The sequence below is a fragment of the Nannobrachium achirus genome, assembly GCF_963921795.1.
Source record: "Nannobrachium achirus genome assembly, chromosome: 21".
Taxonomy (NCBI): Eukaryota; Metazoa; Chordata; class Actinopteri; order Myctophiformes; family Myctophidae; genus Nannobrachium; species Nannobrachium achirus.
The window spans coordinates 16,669,017-16,682,304 of NC_137828.1; positions in this window are offsets into that span (position 1 = coordinate 16,669,017).

The window sequence follows — 13,288 nt, forward strand, 5'->3', positions numbered from 1 at the left end:
TTTTTTTTTCTTCTCCTTTTTTATATTAACCACTTGAACCCTAGCGTCATATTCGGAGAACTTTAGCCAGCAGAGGTTTGGTGTAGAGGAGAAAAAGAGTAGACCAAGTTCAAGAGGTTAAATATTTGAAAACACAAATTGACATGAATCCGAAATACACTGATGATTGTGCCGTCAAACGATGAAACTATATGGAATCTGGGGGTCCCTGCTTCATCTCTCTCTCTCTCAACTAAGGGGTCCCCGGCCTGAAAATGTTGAAGACCCCTGCCCTAGAATGACGTGGATTGGATTCACTCAAAGGTTCCGCCACGGTATTCCTCCAGGTGATCCATTGTTGGCATACACAGCGTGACCTTGGCTGTGTTTTCCATGACCAGATGGGACAGCTCTCAACACATCTTGGCATGACAAGCTAGTTTATTTTACACAAGATAAGAATGCAGGGAAATGTTTGTCAGTTGTTTTGGTCATGTCACTTTTTGCACAATGTGATGGCTTGTTCTCTTACAGTACTTATCCACATTATCCCTGGACATGTCATTGTAGGGGGAAAACAAAAACAACCCAGGCCTATTAGGGCAAACAAAATCACTCTACAAGCTCACAACGCGTTGCATCATGGCACATTGTGGCCTTGTAGATCGGCTTAAAGAGGTTGTGCCATAGTTTTGTACTTTTTCTGGTTTTCATGTGTCTAGGAGGTTGACAGTATTTCATTAGACCCCCTGGTCTGGTTGTTATGAGTAATTATGTATTCCCTTTGTATTTTGGGTTCCTTCCTTGAGGCTGCCACCCTGTGGGTCAAAAGTGCCGATCCAAAAACACAGAGTGACATCATAGGCTAAAATCATCCCCTCCCTTTTTACCATTTTAACTGAAATTTGAGATTTCAAATTATTGACTTCCAAATATGTGTTTTAGCCATTTTTGAACCAATATAACAGAACTACAGACTGTAATTACCATACTAGACAAGATGGAACACGGAAAACGCTGTCATCAGACTAGGCCTGTACAAGATCACATTGTCCTGCATTTTGTTACTTAAAGTTGTACTATGTAACTTTTTTTATAAAACAAATCTTAAAATTCTCCTAACTATTAAATCACAAAAGTTTTAGAAGATCCGCGCCGTGAATTTCAGCCTGTAAAGCCTTCTCTGTATGTAAACTGAGATCCTTGCCGTGGACCGGATCTCGCGCCAAAATTGCGTCATCACACTACCGGCCAATCACAGCGAGGGTTATACAACTGCCGGCCAATCACAGCGCATCTTGAAGTGGGGTCGCTATGGCAGCCATATTTGTTGTCGCCCGTTTGTACCATCCCTTCTCTAGGTAATTTCGCCTACCAGGCAGGGTGAAGGAGTCCGTATCTCTGGAATTACTGAACGCACAGGAACAAGGGACCCCTTAAAAGATAGATCTCAGCGAGGTGGAGGCAGACGCGGGGGTCTGAAGGTACGAAAGACGCGGACGCGACCGCGGTTTGCTATAGGGCTAATGACCACTAGTTGGGCATCTTACACAGTATGGCTTTAATATTAGCCAACAAGCCAACTTGGTAATGTTGTAATTGTAGGTTAAGTGTGTAAGATTATGTTTAAGTAACATTAATGTTAGTCTTTTACTGAAACTAACTAGCATCACTAGCTAATTCTATTAGCTATATTATCAAACCAAACTTCCAAACCCCAAACTCAAAATGTTTCCCCCCCCCAAAACTGAAATAAAATAACAATAGTTACAATATAATAATGATTAGATATAGTGTTTCTGATTGGTTCTGGAGGTTCAATAGAGTGATTTACAGATTTAGTAGTAAGGCATCTGGCTATGCAGTATATGTTAACATGGAGAAGTCTGATGAAAACCCATCTGTTGTTCTACAAGCAATTTTAATAGATTAATTGAATACTTTATTAGTCTGGAACGTAAACAGCACATGGTACAGAAAGCCCTTATGGCTGAAAGGATAACACACACACACACAAAAAAGTCAATTTCATCAACAATGCTAAGAATTTACACAATACATGTCACCAACAAATATAAAACGTTGTGGTCTCCTGATAGATTCTTCAGGACAATTGTGAAAGAGACCAGTGATACGCATCCTTTAATGGCATTTCACACTTTGGTGGCAGAGCAGTAGAATGAACATTTTCCCATATTTGTTCTGATCTAAATCATGGTGGTACCAGATCATGAATGGTTGCTCCCTCTAGTGTTGTGGCTGTGGGTGTCATTCACTTTAGAGAAGTAAACAGGTACAGTATGAGGGTATTGAGGGCACCGTCCCTTTGACTATCTTTATTACCAATCCCATTGCTATTTGCTTAACCCTGAGTCATCCCAAACTAGCAAAGTGTACTGGAATTAATTCAATGAAGTAGGGCTTAAAGGACAACTCCGCCCTAAATCACTTCTAGGAAAATTTTCCTACTTATATTGATCCAAAAAGACTGTCCATGGGGTCTATTAGGCACAAAGCCTAAGTTGTCCAGTTTCCCCAGCAGAACCCAGCAACTCTCATAGCATAAAGTGGAGCCTATAAGCCTATCGCTTTTCCACTATTTGTCGTGGTTAAAAGTTTTTATTTTTTCATGAATGTGTTACTAGTTGTCATTTCAAACACATCCATGCCATTGTTGTCCCACAAAAGTCATCACACTCTGCTAAACAGATGTTATGCTTTTATGTGTTTTGCTAAGTCCCGGAAAAGACACGCTGTGATTGGCCGGTACAGTCACTTTGATTGGCAGTTGTGGCGAATTCTCACCCCAAAACATGATTTATGCGATTGTGGTGGCTTGTGTGGTACAATCAAGGCATGGATGTGTTTGTAATGACAACTAGTAACACATTCATGAAAAAAGAAATCACTTTTGACCGCAACAAATAGTGTAAAAGCGATAGGCTTATAAGCTCCACTCTATGCTATGAGAGCTGCTGGGTTCTGCTGGGGAAACTGGACAACAGGGGCATTTCTGCCTAATAGACCCCATGGACAGTCTTTTTGGATCAATAAAGTAGGAAAATTAACCTAGAAGTGACCTAGAAGTGCGGAGTTGTCCTTTAAGGCAGAGAGGTAGTCGTATCAGTTTGTGTTGGGAGGTCTGAAGCTTAGTTTTTAGTCTATACTATACTATATCGTCAACTCTGACTTCATTTGCATTATACAAAGGGTATGTTTGGACCCAAAAGTAATATATTCTGTTAAACTAATTAGCCTATTGAAATCATGCACAGATGGGGCGCCTGCTGGCCTACTGGTCTGGGCGCATACCACATAGGCATGGATGCCTGGTGGCGTTGCCGGTTTGATTCCCAATCCGGAAGACCTTTGCCACATTTCAATCCCCATCTCTCCCACCATTTCCTGTCAGTCTACTGTCCTATCAATAAAAGACTAAAAACAAATCTTAATAAAAAAAAGAAAAGATTCACAGATGAACTCTAAACAAACTTTTAAACATTTAAAACCAACTATAATTTGACAGTAAAACCTCACATTACTCACATTACAAACATGCGGAACCATGCATTTGCATGTGCACATGTATCACAAATATATATAATTGAAAGCAATACAAGCAATACATAATTCTACACATTTTTTTTATCTATCCAATCAAACCGCAACACATTTCTATCAACTGTTCACCATTCATATCACATGGACTTAAAAATCATTCAAATATCCCTATGGAGAGAAAAATATGGCATCGTATAATGAATTGGTAGCCATTTTGGATTGATACCAATTAAACACATTTCCGCCATTTCCGATTTCTTAGTATGGCGTTCTAGATACCTCATAGAAATGATGTGTGGCGAATACAAATCTCTTACAATCACTAACCAAACGTTAGTTTGCCTGGACTACTTATTTTTCCCTTTGCTGTTGTTCCAAAAGCTTTCTCTCCTCTTCTCTCTTCCTCTGCTGCTGTTGCTCCATTAGTCTTATATCCGCTGCTCTCAACCTCCTCTCCGCTGCAATTCTCTCCTGTTCTATCCTCTCTCTCTCCTGTCTCTCTCTCTCCTGTTGTTCTCTCAACTGTCTCTCCCGTGCTTCTTGAATAGGCTTAGTAACGAAGCAGTGATGACACACATAATAGTTATGGTGGCCAACTGGTCTGTAGAAGTTACCTCCATCGAACACGTATACTTCTTGGCCCATAGCATGTCCTTTATGAAAATCATTGTAGGAGTTGACAGGATTAAGTCCTGTACCACACCTGGCGCAATGCAGTTTTCTGCCTTTTTCCCATGGTCCCATTTTTGCAGAATTCTTCAGCAGCTAAGAGGGATTTTCACCTGACCTGAAAGATACAACCAACATATCGTCGTTGTCTGGTGAAAAACGTGTATGTCCAAAACCGTTCGTTTTGCATTTATCATTTTAAAAATGATTTAAGCTAGTGAAAACAGCCGATCTACAAGCACACAACGCCTCGCACCGCGAGGCTTTGTGTGCTTGTAGATCTGCTGTTTGAGGCTTTGTGTGCTTGTAGATCTGCTGTTTTCACCACTTTTGTGCGACGGCCTTGTACGATGAAGCAGGGATTTACTTTGCGAAAGAACGTGCACATTTGAAACTTGGAGATACAAGGTTTCTGCCCGACAACGACGATATGACAGGAACTGTTGTTTAATTGTTGGCTACAATAAATAAATAATAACTTCACATTCAAATTAACTATTTCAATGATGAATTTCTAGCAAATGGACTTCTAACTGACCATAACAGGGGTGTAGATATACAGTGCAGCAGTGCAGTCACACTGGGCCCCTTGGGGTGTGGTGTGGTGGGGTGCGGTGGGGTGGGGTGGGGTGGCAGCACCAGTCGATGGGCTCTCCAAAGGTGCGTTGGACAGAGAACAGGTCCTTGCTGCTGAAAAATGAAAATCACACGTTAAAAAGCAAAGTGTAACTTAGTAACTAAGTATTTCAAAGTAAAAATCTCATTCTACCACTTTTTGTGGTCACATGTTCAGATACTGGATTCTGATTGGCTTAAAACAGTGGTAAATCAGTCAACAACGAACAACCTTGAGTTGGCTCATGGACCCCGCCCACTGTTGTGTTGCAGTTGATTGTAACTAAATAACCTTGCAAGTTACAACATGTGTTTTCTTTCATTTGTATGGTAGAAGTGGTAGAGGCTTCGCCTCGTGCCACAACCCTGAAACAGTGGTAAATCAGCCAACAACCCACTCCCTCTCATGGTAAATGGCTTACATCATGCATGTCTACACACAGGTGGATTTTTGAGCGGTACCGACCGCTACGTCTGGCTTTGTGAGTGTCCATATGAGTGTCCGTATGAGCATTTAACAGTAAAAAAGTTCAAGTGTGTCAACAGTAAGCTTTTCTTTTTTTATTATTATTGTGAATGGAGTTTCTAGGTGAAAGTATGAAGAGGTACCAAATGCATTATAACGTTTAAAGTTAAATATTTCAAAAAGGGATTAATGTACAAGCACACATGTCCACAGTAAGCTGAACCGAAAGTTTCTAGGTGAAAGTTTGTTGGACTTGTAGTAGTGTGCCAAAGTTTTATAAATAATAGTGAGGAGGACATGAATGTGCTCGCTGAAGCGAGCCCACAAATAGTGAGGAGAGCTTATTATGAGCTGCAGCGAGCACACAAGTTTGCAATTGCTTGAGTCAAAACATAAATTGGCCTTTAATCCTCTTATGTTACATAACTGACAGACAGCGTAATTTGTCAACCATAACCCTAACCCTATGTTATACATTTTGGGTGAAATGATTAAGAAATATATAGTCTGTATTTGGTTCAGCTTTCTGAAAAACTTGACAACAGTTTAGCAAGGTGATGATATTTGTCTGATATTCGTTTAAAAATATTATCTCTTATTTTTTTAAGAAAACAAACAAACATTTGAAATAATAAAATATAGAGAACATTAAAAAACGAATATTTATTCACAATCCATAAACATTTTATCCATCTGTACTTTGGATTGAACAGTATCTTTCTTATATAAAACTAATAAACAGATTAAAAATAATAATACAAATACTAGTAGAGAATATTGAGTATACTGTATGTTTCTCTACAGATAGATTATAAGTATTCATTTACTTACCGTGTTGTGTTGGTGTTGTGTAACAAGAAGAGACATAAAGTGGATGTTTTTTGCACCTTCATTATGAATCCTGCAAACCACTCCCTCCTCTGGCCATATCGGAGCACACCCACTGTGGAGCAGCTTGCATACGTGCCATCTCATCTTAAAAAGAAGATTAGCTTTTCTCAGTACCGGTTCATAAACTGCCCCACTGTTTATTTTGCCTTTTCTGTGTATTTGTATTTTTATTTCTTTTTTGTATTGTTTGATTCTTTTGTTTTTAAATGTGTAATTGTTTTTATATGTTGGTACTTTAATGTACGTTTTTAAGTTATTTTTGTCAACTTAAAGGTGTCTCACAACTCCCAGTGAGTGGTCCTCAAACTGTGATGTGAAATATGCTGCTTGTTTTTTATCAAATGTATGGTCTGAGGAGTGACACTATAATAAAGTTTCTATCTATCTATCTATCTATCTATCTATCTATCTATCTATCTATCTATCTATCTATCTATCTATCTATCTATCTATGCATGCGTGCCTGTTGTGCACAGTAAATCTTCAGTTCCAGTTGACTGTGTCAAATGCTTAACCTCCAGAAAGCATTTGACACAGTCAACCACTATTACTTACAAGTGACATATTGTATAATACTATTATTAATCAATGTGTTTGGGTGTTTATTAGGTCCAAAGAGTATAGACTCTGATTGCCCAGATGGAGAGATACCTTATTGTAGACTCTGATTGCCCAGATGGAGAGACAACTTATTGTCTGATAACCAGATGCTGATGCTGTGAATTTATTTAATGATGAGAGTCTAGGAGAGGTGAGTCATGAGCAATAAGGAATAGGTTACAATCACAGGCTGACTTCATATAATTAAGAAAAGAACAGGACCTAAAACTGACCCTTGAGAGACCCTTTCGTGTGAGGACATGGTGCCATTCACCGCCTCCACTTGTTCTCTGCCCCCACCTCACTGACTGTAAAGATGTACCATTAAAACCCAAAGCCATAAGCCTGCTCATAATGATATCATGATTTATGGTGTCAAATGCCCTTTGAAGTTTCAGCATAGCCATGCCACATAACATGAATAAACAAACTGTTTCGGTGTCCTGTCTCATCAGCAACTGAAAAGGCTTAAATATTAAGCATGACCGAATAATAATGTCTTACCTACAGGCATGAAAGAGTGCATGGCACGGCATGTGGTTATTGTTATTAACTCCAATGCCATAGCCAGACTTGGCTATCATACTGTTAATGATTACGATCACAGTCTGTTTCTTATTGTATCAACTGATTAAACTGACTGCTGTATTATCTCATGACCCATAAAGCTCTGTCCTACTTACTGACTGTGCTGGTCACTGCTTTTTAACAACTTTATGTTTGTTTTTCAATCTTCTTAATGACTTTATGGTTGTGTTTAAGTTACCGGGTGAAACAGCATGTCCTTTGTGATGGTAGCTATTCAGATTCACAACGAGACATGCACGTTGGTCGCTCCGCTAGGTCAGATGTTATTGTTGTTGTACTGATTGCACTGTGGACACTGTCACTTTTATTTGCCTTGCACTGATTGTACTAGTTTGACAAAGCTTTTTAGTCGTTGTGGGGGGTGGGGGGATCTGTCTATCTGTCTGCGTTCAGACAGACATGAAAAACACAAGAAAAGCAGGTCAGCTCTAGCCTGATTATCTGACTAAAGCTCTCACGCAAAACTCTGCCATGCCTTCATATTTTAACTGGGGACCCCCCCCACTCTGACGAGCACTAAGAGTTGAGCATTACATTTTGTATAACAAAACTCCATCTTGAGATCTTCAGTTACTGGAATAAGAGAGGAAAGGACCGTTTTGTATACCCAGAACGGAGATGCGAGAGACTAGGAAAGTCTTTTGTACCGGCTGCTCTCAAGATGTACAACGAGACACACAACGGTCGATTGACAAGGACTACCTTCCTAAAGTAGGACGATGGTAGCCTTTTTCTTTTCTTTACTGGAACTATATCTGCACTGACTCTGGCCTCTAAGGACCTTCCAGGGAGGGTGCTCTTGTGCGTCTTGCTGCGTCACCCTTTCTTGATTTTTTTTCTTTTGCTAGTTGTTTTTATCGCTCTGACCTTTGGACACTGCACTATTAGGTTGTGTTAGTAGTTTTTTAGTATTTCTGCTTGTGTTTGTCAATTTAACTCTGAGAGCGTACAAATGAACCCTAACAGGTCCATTTGTCTCTATTTGTACACTCAGACACATATGGTTCTTTTCAATTCCTATACTATACTATCCTAACTAAATAATTTGGCTGGGGACCCCCTGGAGCCCCCTCAAGGACCCCTGGGAGCCACTTTGAGAACCACTGAATTACAGCCCTTTTGTTTTTAAATTACATTCTCTTAAGTGTCATAGCTATTTGTACAAAATACATTGAAATGGCAATTATGAAACATTGTTATGATAATTATTATCATTTATGACCTCCAACATAGTTGGATGGGGTTTATGTGTAAAATAACCTGCAGACAGGTGGCCAGATTGTCATGAAAGTATGAGGGAACGATAAGATGAAATACATTTTGAGGTTGAAAATGTCAAAGGCCACAATTAAGGTCAAAATCGCAATCCATATCTCAAGAATGGTTGATGGGCCAGCATCCTGGTGGAAAAGTAGATTAAGTGATGTCATCCTTTGCTATTCATGATGTGCCATCACTGAAATATCTAGGTCAACATCAAGAACAGATGTGTGGATTTACTTGGATTCTTTTGGGTCAAAGAACAAGGTCATAATCACAGGCAAAATTCCGCTAAGGTGGTAATACCTTGACAGTTACACGTAGGCTACATAATATGGGTTGGCAGAGGGTTGCACTCTACTACTGAGTGCACTCTCCTATTGTAATGTCCTGTTGAATTATAGTGAATTTATACAGAATCAGTCTGGATTCCAGGCTAACATTTTGGTGCACTCCAACTTAGTCTACACTTGGAAGTGTGAAATAATATATTATACAAAATAGACAAGTTTTGTGTGAGACGTGTGTGTGAATATAAACATCCACATTTAAATCCGAAATAGCATTAACCAAGTTGTACATCATGGAAACACACAAGTGTGTCAGTCCGTTTAAGAAACAAAGTTAAAGGTCTTCAGTGCTCGGGAATTTACAGTAATGAACTGAATAGACCATATTCACACCGCAGCCATCTTGGATCACATGACTTCCTGGGATAGCATCCTTCATTACAAACCATTGTGAACAATGGAGATATGAGTTCTATTCAACCAATTTCTTTTTACCAAATTGACAAATGGGCAGATGACAACATCAACATCCCCAAAATGATTAAATAGAAGGGTAATATCCACAATATTCATGGTAGTTAGGTTGCAGTGTTACTCTGTACAAAGACTTGCTACAGTATGCAGACTAGTGCTTGCTCTGCCATCATTTAGTTAATATTACTGTATAGTGATTTTTGAATATTAATCAGAAACAATCTGACAACAAATAGTTAATATGATAGTGGAGCAAGCACTGCACAGATAGCAAGTCTTTGTACACAGTAAGGTTGCAACCTAACTACCATGAATATTGTGGATGTACCCTTCTATTTAATCCTTTTGGGGATGTTGATGTTGTCATCAGTATCTGTGGCAAATATCTGTGGTAGATATGTTTTTTATCTGTATCTACCATCCACTTTGAATGGAAAAATATCTGGAGAAAGAGATTTTTTTATCTGTTATCTGGCCCAGTGGGAATGGGCCTTTAAGGTCCGTTTCTCAATGGATTTGTCATCTAGGAGGGTTATCAAACAAATTTGGCTTGGGTGTATTTTTTAAAACGGCGGGGAAAATGTCTCATTCACTTACTATACACTATACTATAAAGGAAAAAAATACTCCCAAAAGATCTGCTTTAAGTGGGATGTGAGGGGTCAAACTAGGGTTTTTTAATTATTCTGAATCCATTGCAAGCATTTGTTTTGCATGAAAAACATTCCTTGGGCTAAAAACGGACCCCAAAAGACTGTGAAAACCAGTAAACCATAGTTTTGTTGGCCGTTTTTTTGCCCAAGGAATGTTTTTAATGCAAAACAAATGCTTGCAATGGATTCAGAATAATTAAAAACCCCTACTTTGACCCCTAACATCACACTTAAAGCAGATTTTTTTGGGAGTCATTTTTTCCTTTATTGCGACCGTAGGTCGCATTTACTACCAAAACCTCCACAGGCTGTCTGTCTGTCAGTGAGTGAGTCAGTGAGTCACACTTTTCCCCTGCTCATATCTCCACAACCGTTGCCTCCATCCATGCCAAATTTTGCACACACACTACTTACCTGCCAAACTACAACCTCCAAGGACCCCCGGAGCTACAGGGACCCCCAGCTCCCTGGGGGACCCCCAGATGTAAAAAAAAAACACAAATGTGCAAAAATGACCAAATGACCACCCCAACGGGGCTGCTCACGGGGAATTCCCGGGGACCACCGACTCCTGGTGCTCCAGAACGGATGCAAAAGTGGTGGTGCCCCCAGTGGAGGACCCCCTACACTGCAGCTCACATAAAATGCCGTAACTCCGGCTAGGAGCGACCGGGAGAGCCGGGGCCGGTACCTATTCGTCCGCCTCGGCGCCGCGCAGACCCCACCCCTCAATTTCTCACATGGCCCTCTTCTAGCGCCACCATCAGGCCGATTCTTGCAAAGCCACCTACGGTCGCTTATCTCCCGATTAGGGAGTCTTACTGGTAGTATAGTGTATAGTAAGTGAATGAGACTGAAAATTACCCTAGCTGTCAAACATTTTCCCCGCCATTTAAAAAAATACACCCCGGCCAAATTTGTTTAATAACCCTCCTAGATGACAAATCCATTGAGAAACGGACCTTTGCTCTCGTGGTCACGGAAGTGCCATAAACGTCCCAGCTACTGGCCCTAATGCAACAGGAATGACAGAACAAAAGGCCAAACCCAGTGGGGGTTTCCATTTAGCAAGACGTCACATTAATGACTAGAAACCTTAACTTCCCTCTTTGTTTTTGATGTCAACATTACTGCTGCTGCTTACTTGCCTCTCATGCTCTTGACCTCACTCCTACTTCTCTGCATTCTTCCTTCTCTCTCTCTCTTATTGCATTGGTAGTGAGTCAATATGGTGGTGTTGCTATCACATATATAAACACAAAAAAGAAATGTTGCTATCAAACAGTAGAATACCAAAACGATGTGGTTATTTTTTTGTAATCTGGGGACAAGTATATATTCAAGTAACAATTCAAAGATGAGTGAAACTGACGCATGTCCTATGTTATGTGTTATGTTTTATTTATTTGTCATGGACATCACAATTACATTGGACGAACCAGATGCATTGATATAAGTCATTATAGCACACATGCTAATTCTAATCACCTGTCCACAGGAGGCTTTTCTATTTTACAAAAATCAAATCTAACATCCATTGAAGTACAATAAACATTGATACTAATCTAAAACCCAATCAAGTACAAAAACAATAATACTAATCTAAAACCCAGTCAGGTACAAACAATTATAATTTGTGCTTACTAATAAGAACTAACAACAACGAACCACAATCTGACCCATCAGCGAGCGTGTGGGACATACATCATAAATAGCCATAATCAATCAATTCACACAGCAGGTAGATAACAGAAACTATTCATGTGAACACAGTTGATTTGATTTCAACCATAACTTGAGTCCTCTGTAAAAGACATTAGCATCCGTCTCTAGTTTTAAAACGGTAGGCAAGGGCTGGTCCGAAATGCGGAACACGTTCCCTACTCCCTAACCCTAAATGAGGGATCCAGATGTAGTGTACTACAGTAGTGAACAAATCAGCGCATTTCGGACACTACTCCGTCGCCATCTGGTTGCGTCATCGCTGTCGCACAGTTAAAACGCTCAGAGCGCTGGCTTTTGGAGCAATAAATAATAGCCGATCTACAAGCTCTCAACAGGGGGCGAAGCGACGCGTTGTGAGCTTGTACCTCAACTCCCCAATGCTTGTGGATAGTAAATAACATACCAACATGTTGTGGTGTTATTATGAGAAATAGGCCAAATATAATTATGTTTTTATTCATCACAATTCAATAAAATAATGTTAAAAAATATATAGGCCTATATATATACAGTATATATTTTTTTAAATTGTATTCATTCATTGGTGAATGAATGGATAATCTTTATGCCACATTCATTTGTCTAACATGCAGACATACACCCATGTTTGTGATAAAATAGGTTATTCTTGCTAATTTAAATAACATTATTTATCATGATTATTATCAGCTGTGGAAGGTTGGGAAGAAAAGATCGAAAAACAAAAGCCTCCAGCGTCTATTCTCGTATATTCTCTTTATAAACAACTTTAGAGCTGTTTTCATCATTTGTTCTCTGGTGACAAGGCTGTGGAGATTTGTACGAATTGTTTTCTTTAGCCGGTGGTTCTGCTACGGACGGCTCTGTTGCTTTTGCTCAGCAACAGGTGGCTACGGGCCTACAGCTAGCTGCGTTCGTCTCGTTGCCTCCTGCCCAGAGACGCAGAGACGAGCCTGCAGTGTGCGTGCTCAAAGCGCGAGACAATGGCCGCAGCGCAGTGCATTGTGGGGCGGTAGGGCTTGAATAGTGACCATCGAATGCACCCTACAAATCCAAATGCATTGTGGGATACTTCAGTACACTATATTAGGGTGCAAAAATGCTCACTATTACATTCGGACACTAGTTCTGAGAAGGCAGACTGTCCAAATGAGTTACTGCAGGTGGGAACAATACAGTCCATTTGTTGAACCATTTGTTGAAGCTTGTGTTGCTCTTCCAGAGCTTCTGTGATGTCTCTGTATCAGTCCAGAGAACAGAGGTGAGACATGATTATGTAGACATTTAAAAAACAGTTTGGTTGTTCAAAAACTCTATTTTCAAACGTAAAATGCTGTGTCTTCTTATAATGCCACAGTGGTGATATCTCATTGGTTTCTGATCCATGATTTGTATAGCTTTAGAAAGGTGTGTATGGTCTGTGGACGATGTAGAGTTTGGCAACATCCAACAGACATTAGACTAAGGAAGTGATCCAGGCAGAAGGACTGATCATTGGACGGAATGGAAATACAGAGTGCATGAACAGAGAAAGTGAG